At 35.4% G+C, this 12,403-nt stretch overlaps 1 pseudogene; it reads right to left on the reverse strand.

The window, feature by feature from the left end:
* Nucleotides 1-9,481: 9,481 nt before the first annotated feature.
* LOC106734313 (small ubiquitin-related modifier 2-like) lies at nt 9,482-10,093 on the reverse strand (annotated as a pseudogene).
* Nucleotides 10,094-12,403: the final 2,310 nt, after the last annotated feature.

Here is a 12,403-nt window from a genome sequence, read left to right on the forward strand (position 1 = left end):
CAGACACACGGGCTGACAAGACTGACTCACTGGTAATATGCTTTTTTTTTTTTTCTTTTTTTGAGAGTTTTTTGCTATAGGGTACGTGTGGTTGCCAGAAAGACAGAGACAGAGAGACATAGAGCAAGTAATGCCCCCCAGGGGGGATGGCCATGCCGCAATCCCTTCTCCTCCATTCTTCTCTTGGGATCTTGGGTATGCACACACACATACCCACACACACATGCACCTGGCGTAAGTTTAAGCCACCAGGCCTGGGACTCTAACTGTGGTTGACTACATGGGAGTTTAGCGACACAGCCATTATGCCAACTGCTGGTCCCTGGTAACATCTCTTGAATTCCTATGGAAAAAAGGGTTCAGTTCCCTAGTTAACCTGTACATGGCAGGCACATTCACCCACATCCTGAGTGGCAGAGAAGTCTGGAAGGATCATGGCCTGAAACTTTGCTGAGAGTTATTCTCTCTCTATCTATCTTTCTCTTCTTTTCAGTGTCTCTCACTCTAGTGAAAGAAACAAACTTTAAAAAATAATAAGAAAAAGGGGGCAGCAGATGTCAAGATGGTTAAGGCACTATTCCTATATGGCCGACCATGGTTTCAGTCCCAGATATGACAGCTTAAAATCATGCCTGGCATGTGTACATGTAAGCTCCAAATCCTGAGAGGAGAATGGAGAAGAAGGGATTACAACATGACAATCCCCCTGGAGGGTGATCCCTTACATTCTCTCTCACTGTCTCTCTGTGTCTCTCTGTGGTGAGTGCATTGCCCTATAGCAAAAGTCTAAAAATAAAAAAAATACTAAAAATTCAATAGAAACAAATAACCACATATATAAATATATACACTTAATATATACACTTGTATATAATATATATTCACATATATGTTCTTACCTTAAAGATATTATAATAAAATGTATGGTATTCTTCCCATGCATATCAACTACACATAGTTTTTGGTAATGTTGAATGAATTAGTCATAATAATTTAAAGATATCTTTTTCCAAACTTTGATCCCTCCTGGTAAAAGTAAATAATGTTTATTCACAAGTGAAATAACATTTTGTTACATCACTATTTATTCAAATTCTTTAGATATATTGTCTAACTGAATACACACAACAGCTAAGGTGTGTAATATCATCACTTCAATTTATACTTGAGAAAATGTTGGCACAGAGAAATAAGTTGTCCATAAATATAGTTATTAAATGGTAAAACATGTACAACCTGTTTCATCCACTTAGTAACATTGAGAACCATTATGTACAGAATGTATCTATTTGATGAAAGGTGATCAACACTGTCTAATTTTTTACTCCTGTGCTTTCATTACTAAGTATTGAAACAGACCAGTTTAAGATTTACCCACTCTGATGAAGGCAGAGTGTGTGTTAAACAATTTTTAATATGGAAAGCAAAGTGAGTTATATATAAAAAATCACTATACATTATATAAAGAATAATTGATTCTTTTAAGTATATTTATTGTTTTTCTTTCTTTCTTTTTTTTATTGAGAGGTTTTTGCTATAGGGTGCATCTCTGCTTGCAAGAAAGACAGAGACAGACAGACAGAAAGAGAAATCACCCGCAGGGGGGATGGACATGCAGCAATCCCTTCCCCTCCATTCTCCTCTTGGGATCTTGGGCATGCTCGCACATGCACCCATCGTAAGTTCAAGCCACCATGTCCAGGATTGGAATCGTGGTCGACTACATGGGAGTCCAGCGATATAGCCATTATGCCAACTGCTGGTCCCAGTTTTTAAATTTTTTGGGGGGGATAGGTTTCTGTTATAGGGCACATGTGCTTGCTAGAGAGACAGAGAGACAGAAAGCAATGTATCACCCCCCAGGAAGGATGGTCACCCCGTAATCCCTTATCTTCGTTTCTCCTTTCAGGATCTTAGCCACGCATGCACATGTGCCCGGCGTGAGTTTAAGCCACCAGGTCCGGGACTCGAACTGTGTTCAACTGCATGGGAGTCCAGCAACATAGCCATTTCACCATCTACTGGTCTTATTGTTTTTATCATAGAGAAAATTAAACACTCTGCTTTTTAAAGTTAGCAAGATTCTCTGAATAACAGAATCAGCATTTATTTTATTTACATAAATATATAAATTTCACCATCAAAAATTATAGTTTTTAAAATAGACAAATACAATGTTACAGTTTTTAAATCATTTTAATTTGGGCCAACTGCAATAGCAGAGTAATATCATAACATTGCGTACTGCTGGAAGCCATATGGAAATCCCTGTTTGATCTGTATGTGGTGGGCCTGCCTTGTGTATAGGAGGATCCTAGCTGGCTAAAGAATTGGGTTACAGGCCCTATTGAGGGTGCTTGTCTTTTTCTTTCTCTTTTTAATAGAAATAGATAAACTTTTAAAATTTTTTAATAAATAATTTTTATTTCTATAAATGCTTTGGATTTTAAGTGTTTATTAACATTCTTACTTTATTTGGTCTATACACTTCATTATGTTTACCACAAATTTTTAACCTATAATTGGATATGTATTTCATTTTTGTTGCATGATATTAATCTTGAAAATAATGCCTTTTATATTTTTCTTTGTGACAGTATAAGTCAAAGTATAAAAACAATGCAAAATATGTAATAATACATCAAATACATTGTGTGTTTTATGTATTAAAATAAATTTCATTTTAATAGTCTATTAAATAAAGCTGAATAAAATAAAACAAATTCATATATATATATATATGATTTTGATCTTTCCTGCTAAATTTATCTCATTGTCATTAGAGAATGACATTTACAGCACATTACAGTAATTATTAATAAAATATTTAGAGTCTTTTCATGATATCTTCTAAATACTAAAAAAGCTATATACAAAATTTAATTCTTTAGTAGTATCTATTATGTCCTAAATTTAGGTTTTTAAAGTAATATTTATCTACTGATCAGATAGTTTTCAGTTCATGCCTTAGATTCCCTTTTAGTCTGTTGTCACTCTGACCACATCCTGTAATCTCATGGCATTGGATGCATCATGTAAGCTGAGAAATATCCAATTTATATTTCAGCCCTGACTTCAGCATTAAGTGCCAAAATGATATACATAAATATCCACCAAATTTTTTATGCAATTTAAATATGTATTTGATACAGTTATAACATACCTGGTTTATAATCATTGAGCTACAATTTTTATTCTGACATTAAGTTAGGGCATCCACTAAAGTCCAAAAGGGTGTTCATTTATTTGTTTGTTTGTTTGATCTTAGTAATTTTGAATTGCAAGCTTGACCTTCTGAGCATTAACTTTATGAATATAATTTATTATAAATGTAAGAAGTTCAGGATGAGGAAGTTTAATTGCTTATGTTCAGGACTACATTTCATATAGTGAAGTAGACTCATTTGCTTGGATCTGTGGCAGAATTTCGGGCTCAATTTAGATATAATGAGACTAACTGTACTTAAGTAAAAAGAAAATTCTGACAAAATTTTCAGGACTGAAGAAAATACAGCAGCTTATTTTCTGAAAGACAGGCTACAAAATAAGAAATCAAATGACTCCAGTTACTTGTTTACGTACTTATTACCTTTAGGAAGTGAGCTTTTTGCATTGAATTGAACACACTACAGAAACAACAGACATTTTGGAAGACTAGATTTAACCTGATATAATAGAGGGAAGGAGGAATATGTCAGAGATATGGAAGGTTTCCATATTCAAGGACAAAGAGTAGAATAGATTAGCCTCTTTTGAAAGTAAGCAAAATCAGATGCTGGAAATGTGATGCTTAGCCAACATGAAAATGAACAATTCTACTGTGAAAAAAGCTTTCTAAAAGCACTTTATAATCTTTTTATTTTATTTTTCTTTAAAATTTGTATGTTAATCTATAGTGGTAGACTTAATAAATATATGCAAATAGTAGGGTAAGAGGTAGGGACTCAAGGGAAAAAAAAAGAAACACAATATATAAGAAGGAAGAAATGGAAAATTATTTGTTGACAATAACATGTACGGTAATATCCTTGATCGAGCCAATATACAGTGTATTCTGGGTAGAATAATCTCATTTTGTATATTATAATGATGTACAGTGAATGAATAGAAATGAATAAATTTAAAATAAAAAGTAATAGTTTTAAACATTTTAAAAAATAAATATATATATGTGAACGCTACATGTCAATTAAAAGATGTTTTAAAAGTCGAACGTTTTTAACCAATGTGTATGTACGACCATAACAATGACTAATTCTTTCGGTGGACATAGCTGCCCTCTGTAGTACACTGGCTGACCACTCTCTGTTAATGTCATGAATCATTATGTGGTCCGCACTAGAATCAGGATGCCAGACATCGTAAGGAGCAGCTCATTTAACCTCCACTTAACTTTTCTGAACTACTTTTGACTTTTTTCTTTTTTCAGTGGTAATGCAGCTTGCCAAGGCGTTGCACATCTGTTATTGGCAAATTTGATTTTATCTACGTCAGGTAGGAGAAATGGTGATTGGCACCAACATAACCTTTTGTTTCAGGGAGATCCAAGATATTGATGGCAGTGATACAACAAATGTATTAGACATATTCAGCTTGACAGGAAGCAAATATTGTACTCAGAGCAGCTTGAAATGTAAAACAAAGGAGAATGCCATGGTTTTCAATAGCCATCAAAAATGCAATTTACTGAATATTATTATTCTCCTTTTAGTATAAAACGAAAATGGAAAAAAGAACCTGGTTTCCAAAATAGTTCAATAAATGACCATTTTCACTAATGAGATGGATAAGTATTCCATAACAATTCTCACAGAAAATATCTGATATTCAAAAGAGGCTTTTTCCCTTTTTTAATTGTAGCAATTTATTAAAAGCCCTGATTCATTATTCTTCTGCATTTATTAATGAAGTTTTTCTTAGAGTTCAGGCAGTTCTTGTGAAAGGTATAAAATTATGGCTTCATTTTGATTTTTTAGTAATATTTATACTGAAATAAGGGCAAATGATGAGAGTATCTAACGTAATCTTAGAAGAAAATAGTGCTGATGTATTTAGTTCTTTTAGCAAATGCACAGACACACTTATTTCATTATAAACCTGTCAAGAAAAGTGTTTTAATGCTAAATTCTTTTTGAAGTGATTGGGAAAGAAAGCTCAGGTGAGCTTTCTCTGAAAATATGAGAAATTTGGATTAAAATATGAAAGAAATATATTCAGGTAGGAATCTGTGAGACTTGAACAACAGAGGAGATTTGAAGGTACTGACCATCTGCAGATATCATGTGTTTGCCATGAAGGCATCAATGCTCATTAACAGGAAGAATTGTTCTCTGTCCCCACAGATGCCCATCCTGGTTGCCTGAAGCAGACTATGTCGAAAAGACAGAGCATGCGGGAAATCATTGCCAGCAAATAAGAAGAATATGATTTCTCAGTTTTCACACAGTTAGAATGCTAGTTTCAGCAGTTCTTCAATGTACTTCCACAGAATGATTAGAACTCTGAAAGACAGGTGTCTATAAAAGAACATCAATACTATTGAATTATGTCTGATTAACAGGTAGTTAGCTGACATTAAGTCATGATAACATCATAAATACCTCATTTCTGCCAATCATACTAATTTTCAAATGATCATATCAATTGATTGACCATTAATAATCATCTCATAATCAGTAGTAATTTGAGTTTCTCGAGAGAGTTAGACTTCTCTTCCAGTAACTCAGGTAAGAACAGAATATGTCAGTGTTATTGCTGTTTTCTTTCTTTTTAGATGTATAAAGGCACAGAGTTTTGTGGTCACATCTACAATAAGCAGACCTAGGCTCCCCATGCAAAGAGTACTTCAGTGTCTTTTCTAGTCTTCACCTGATTCACTTCTATTTATGATGCTGTTCATATTAGCAAGAAAGTGGGAAGTTCACTAATTAGCCTTTTGATTTGCAATCTGACATATCAATGTTCTTTCTTATTCTAATGAAAACTTAATCACTGCTAGCAATTAGAGATGGACTTCCTGAATTCTGAGCCCTTCCCTTCTACATTGCTAGCCCACAGCTTGCTAAAAACTGCTCACAAAAGTTTTGTTTTTATTACTTGTTGTAAAATATTGCAGGACTCTGTGCTTGCACAGGATGGCTAAAGGTTTTCTCAGCTACTTGCCAATAAGAAATAAATAAAGGCAGGTGTGGGTGGTAGCATAAGTGAAATTTATTCACTCTTCAACATATAAGAGTGAGTAAAGGAAATATAAGAAATAACAAATCTAATGATTATTCTTACTTCAATATAAGAATAAGTAAAGGGAAGTAAAGAAAATTGAGCAGGCCATAATTGCAAAGTGAAGTTTGTCATCAAAATTTCTTATCATCCAGGGACCAGCAGTTAGCGTAATGGCTATGTCGCTGGACTCCCACGTAGTCGACCGCGGTTCAAGTTCTGGACCCGGTGGCTTAAACTCATGCCGGGCGCATGTGCGTGCATGCCCAAGATCCCAAGAGGAGAATGGAGGAGAAGGGATTGCGGCATGGCCATCCCCCCTGGAGGGTGATTTCTTACTTTCTTTCTCTCTGTCTCTCTCTGTGTTTCTGGCAAGCACATGCGCCCTATAGCAAAAAAAAAAAAAAAAAAAAAAAAAAACCTCTCCGAAAAAAAAGAAAAAAATAAAAAAGTTGTCATCCAGTCCCTAAAGTAATGAGAATTTTAAATTCAGTTTGAGGTCTAATAGATATCATGAATGTTTTAAACAAGGGGGAAAAAAGCTGTGAGTATAGGATAATTTAATTGTAATTCTTCTTGGAGCTCACATTATAATAAAAGCATCCAATTACTAACTATATTTAAATGCTTAATAATGTCTTCAGTTAATTATTTGCAGCTAACTAGCTTGTATAAACACTGAGGATGGGACTTTAGAAGGGTCAAGTCATTACAAACTGAGTTCGGGGAAAAAAGGAACTATTACAATATATGAGACGATCTGAATTCAAAACTCCTAGTGGGCATTAATAATATCTACAAATAAGATAAGACTTTAACTTACCCTAGAGTTAGGAAATTGGGAGTCATAGAATGAACTGTTGAGAAAATACTATTATTTAAACATTATACTGTTCTTTTATTATGAGACTAGAAATTTCTGAGAGGATGAATGTGATCTCATACATACATGCAATTCGTGCTATATCCAAATAAGTGTAAGATTTTCATGTAATCTGCCACCCAGAGGAACAGAATCTTATTCATAAGATTCAGTAGGGTTCTACTGGCCTAGAGGGCTCATTATGACTTTACCAACCTAGAGTAATTATTTATTTTAGACATTTATGAAGATAAGTGGAAGAACACATTGAGAATGACTGAATAAACATTATAGAATATTTATAAATGTAAATTTTTAAGTAATCAGATGTATGCTTTTTAATATAAGCTTCCAGTTCCTCCATTCTAGACAATGATTACAGCTCTCAGCTATTAGTGAATAGAGAATTGTATCTCTTCTGGTACAGTTAGAATTAGTGTTGCCCATTCGTAGGCAAAAAGTCATGTTTGCTCCTTGAAGGTTTTTATAACTAAATGCAGAAACTTTTTCCAGTATGCATTTATTCAAATTACAAATAAAACAACGCTGATGCTATCACTAAGCATGCTTTATTTTTATACTAATTTCCTGCCACTTATTTTCTATGATGGGCTTATTTTGTCATATTTCATTATTCTACTATAAATTTTTTGTTCCATTCAAAATTGTATTTTTTCTAATTAGCATTTTTCTTGGGTTTTGGTACCAATATTATGCATCAGTGTATCAACAGGACATGGAGAATCCAGTGAAAGTTTCCTAAGATCAGTTGAAGTCTGAAAGAACAATTATGATGAAATCTGAAGTGATAACAGATCTCCTTTTACGATAAAAAACCAAAAAACATAAAAACATGGTTTCAGGACTCATTTTCTAGGTAATATTACTAACCTCCCCCCACACCTGGTTGCAGTATTTTAGAATTACATTTGAGTGTCATGCTCACTATTGGATTAGTACTAGGACTTCTTTCTCTAGTTCTTCTAGCTAAAACGGAACACCTTGTCCATCGGTTGAAAATTGGTACAAGGATACAACACTAATGCATTAATAATGGAAGAAATAGGTGGAAGTGGGTTTGGAGAGTGTATGGGAAGACTGTGTTTTCCTTTAAGTTTTTTGGTCACATAGAATTCTACTAATTTAAAAGACCAAATAATTAAAATGTTATCAAAATGGAATATCTCCTGTACAACTGACATGCAAAATCCTTACCATGCTTAAGATTTTTCAAGAATGAAAAAAGCTTGTTCATAATTTTAGTAACCACTTAACAGCTAATGTATGTTTTATTGTTTTCTTTCTTTTTCTCAGTTTTTTAAAAAAGTTATTTCATGGTACTTTATTCAAACATGCTTCAAATTACTTGACCCACCCTGGTAGCACAGTCAGTAGCAAACTGAATTGCAGTACCAGAAGCCACATGGCCTTAAGAATTCAGATCCTCTGGGACCAGCAGTTAGCATAATGGCTATGTCGCTGGACTCCCACGTGGTCGACTGCAGTTTGCGTCCCGGACCCAGTGGCTTAAAACTCACGCCGGGTGTGTGCCCAAGATCCCAAGAGGAGAATGGAGGAGAAGGGATTGCAGCGTGACCATCCCCCCTGGGGGTGATTTCTCGCTTTCTGTCTCTATGTCTCTCTCTGTCTGTCTGGCGAGCACACACGCCCTATAGCGAAAACCTCTCAAAAAAAAAGAAAAAAAAAAAAAAGGAATTCAGATCCTCTATAGCCTTGAAAACATGCTGAGTGCGTTCACCTGAATTCCCCATGAGCTGTGGGACCAGAGAAAGAGTTGACATAATCCTATGGAGGATGTCTCTCGATCTTTTTTTTCTTTTTCCATTTTAAACAAGAAGGTTATTTAAACAGCAAGATACTTGAAGAGAAAACTATCTAGAATTCCTTTCTTTTTTCTTTAAGAATAATTTACTCCTACTTAAGGACAGATTGTCCTACATGTAACAGCTATGTACAAAAACACTACAAAATTATCCTTGGTTTTACAATGATAAATGAAAAACGTTAAAATTTCTTTAATCAAACAAGTTATGCGAGGATTTTTATGTTGTTGGTTTATTGCTTTTGTACTGTTTTTGTTAAAAGAACAGGAGCAAAATAACTTACTGAAATATAAAGAGGAGTGCTGAATGAGACTGCCACTAATGGAGAAAGAGGATATTTTAACAGAACCAGCATTTTTCCCTATCTCGTCTCCATTTGATGTCAATCAAAACATATCATTGGCCATTTAGTTAAGAAAATGGAATAAGTATGTGCACCTGCACCAGTTATGTTATGTACAATGAAAGAATAGGGAAGGGAAAAAGAAAGAATAGAGGACTATTCTGCAGTAGTCGGGATATGGTGAAACCAAATTGTGGAGAAAGAGTCCTGGTCTGTAAGAACAGAGTTCTGGAGTAAAGTAGCAGGTTCCCTTTTTAGTAGACACCTCCTGTCTGCTGTTGGAATACATCGATTTTATCTTCATCCTCCATTTCCAATTGTGCAGGTGTATCCATTTCATTGACCGTCTGTCCTTCAAATCAGAATCTAATCTGCCTCACTGACAAACCCTGTTAATCACAGTAGGCATTTATTAGTTTACTAAGTGGTGTATGCCTCTTAATCTTTTTTTTTTTCTTTTTTTGGAGAGGTTTTCGCTATAGGGCACGTGCGCTCGCCAGACAGACAGAGAGAGACATAGAGACAGAAAGTGAGAAATCACCCCCCGGGGGGATGGTCACGCCGCAGTCCCTTCTCCTCCATTCTCCTCTCGGGATCTTGAGCACGCACGCACACGCGCCCGGCGTGAGTTTTAAGCCACCGGGTCCGGGACGCGAACTGCGGTCGACCACGTGGGAGTCCAGCGACATAGCTATTATGCTAACTGTTGATTCCCTGCCTCTTAATCTTAAACTACACCACAGAACCATCCTGCCCCACCACCTGCAAATTAATATGATTGCTGTTCTCAGTCTTGAGTCTTTTCTTGGGCTTCTCATCAGCCATGGTGAGCCCTGGAGTCTTTCCTCTGCCACCACTCCACAAAAGAGATCCCAGATCCTCACCAGACAAGCACACAGGCACCAGGAGGGGCAGAGCACACTCTCTTTTTCTCTCTCATATGTACATACTCTCTCATAATAAAATACACTCCTAAAAATTGCCTGAAATGATATTCAGTCCAAATATGAACAGATTTACTGATAATAGGAACTAAGATAATTTATTTTGATTGCAGGCCAAGGGATTAAATATGAATACATTTCTTTTTCTTTAAACAAAAATCCCAGCATTTTCTCTCTCTCTCTCTCTCTTTCTCTCTCTCTCTCTTTTATTTTTGAGAGCTTTTTGCTATAGGGTCCATATGCTCACCAGAACAACAGAGAGACAGAAAGCAAGAAATCACCCCCCAGGGGTGGCTGGTCACACTGCAGTCTTATCTCCTCCATTCTCCTCTTGGAATTTTGGGCACATACACACAGGCACCCAGCATTATGTAAGCCACCGGGTCCGAGACTCAAACCGCTTTCAACTACATGGGAGTCCAACGACATAGCCATTACGCCAACTGCTGGTCCCCCTCCCCCCAAATCCTAGCATTTTACTATCTAATAGGTGCCTACATAGCTGAGTTTCCTTAAAGGTATATCAGAAAATTTTAGTTGATTTTATAAATAGAAATGAGGAAATGCTAGTTACTGGAGTAATTTGTAAATCATGTGTACACTATGTTAAACAAGTCCTCTTTAGTAATTGCTTTCTAAAAATGTGATCTAAAATTATACTTGATTTGACAGCTGCCATTCTAATCAGTCAAAATATTGAAAGATGAGTATCTGGGTTATAAGAAAACAGGAAAATTCAGGTTAGTCAACATATTTATTACAGAAAAATTTTAAGTAGACTTTCTATGTCAAATTTTTTTAGTAGAAATATGCCTAGCATACCTTTCATAGCAATTTTTAAGTCACCTATTATTCTTACCATTCAATGAAATTTTATAGCAAATATCCACACACCACATGATCTTTCAGAAATATTTTTATTATTTTCATTTCAATTTTCTATTGGGTACACGTGCTTATCTGTGCTTATAGACAGAGAGATAGGAAAAATGAGAAAGTGCTCCCTGGGGCAATGGCCACATTTCAATCCCTTTGTTTTACATTCTCCTCTTGGAATTCTGGGCACACACATACATACTGAGTGTGTTTTTCATGCTACTCAGTCTGGTACTCAAACCGCATAGCTGACCATGTGGGATCCGGACACCATAACCTCCATGCCCCAGCACATGATATTCTGAAACAATTTTCATAGATAAGGATTTCTATTTTCTTTTTGTCTCTCTGATTTCCCTGAGGTGATTTAATCGTCTTCCCCAATAGTTTTCCTCGATAGTGTTTCCATCTGTGACTGCTCGAAGGATTTGGCTTTCACTCTTTTTACCATTCGTATTTTGAAACTTGTAAAAAGCTGTTGGATGGCATTGTCCTCACAAATTTTCAAATGCTGCTACGTTATATTTTCTTTTTTCTTTGCTGAAATTCAAGAAATGTGGTATCCCAGCTGTCTAGATACTTAGAAGAAATCATTTCATGGAAATGGTTTAGTTGGCTTTAACTCACCTCAGGAATAATGGAAATGAAAACACGTAAGCGAGAAAGGACCAGGAATACAGAGGCACAAGAAACCAGAGCCAATTAGTGGGTCAATGTGTAATACTTCACTCCATTTAATTAAATTGATATTTATTGATCTCCTATTACACACTGTGCTTGGCACAGTGGATGATACAAAGATCAATTGGACATAACTGCTGTGTTGTCAGAACTCACAGTCTACTGAGAGAGATAAGAAACTTATATAAAACAAGGTCAATTCTGATAAGCACTGCAACTGAGCTGTAGACGAAGAGTGAATTGAACAAACACAGAGAAGAAATTGCATGTGAGCGAATAATTTGTAAATAATTTCCTGAGGACATGACTTCTAAGGTAGACTATAAAAAGTGGATAGAAAGTGTAAGTGTTGGAAAGGCAATTGAGACAGATGAAGCACCATGAGTGAAAGTATTTAGACAGAAAATGGTCAGTTTATCCAAGTGACTTAAATGAAGTTATTATAGGTAAAGGTTACTGCTAGCATGTATCTTTCCCATCAAACCAGTTGACTAAAAATACTTTTATCTATACAATAATAAGAACTGAATGAGCTTCTTTGAGAATAATAATCATATTGCCATTAAACTATTTACCCATTTAATCAACAAACATTCCTATTGTACTAGGCTTTGCTCGTTAGGCCTCCAAACAC

This window comes from Tupaia chinensis, unplaced genomic scaffold (genome assembly GCF_000334495.1).
Source record: "Tupaia chinensis unplaced genomic scaffold, TupChi_1.0 Scaffold000093_1, whole genome shotgun sequence".
Classification (NCBI taxonomy): domain Eukaryota; kingdom Metazoa; phylum Chordata; class Mammalia; order Scandentia; family Tupaiidae; genus Tupaia; species Tupaia belangeri.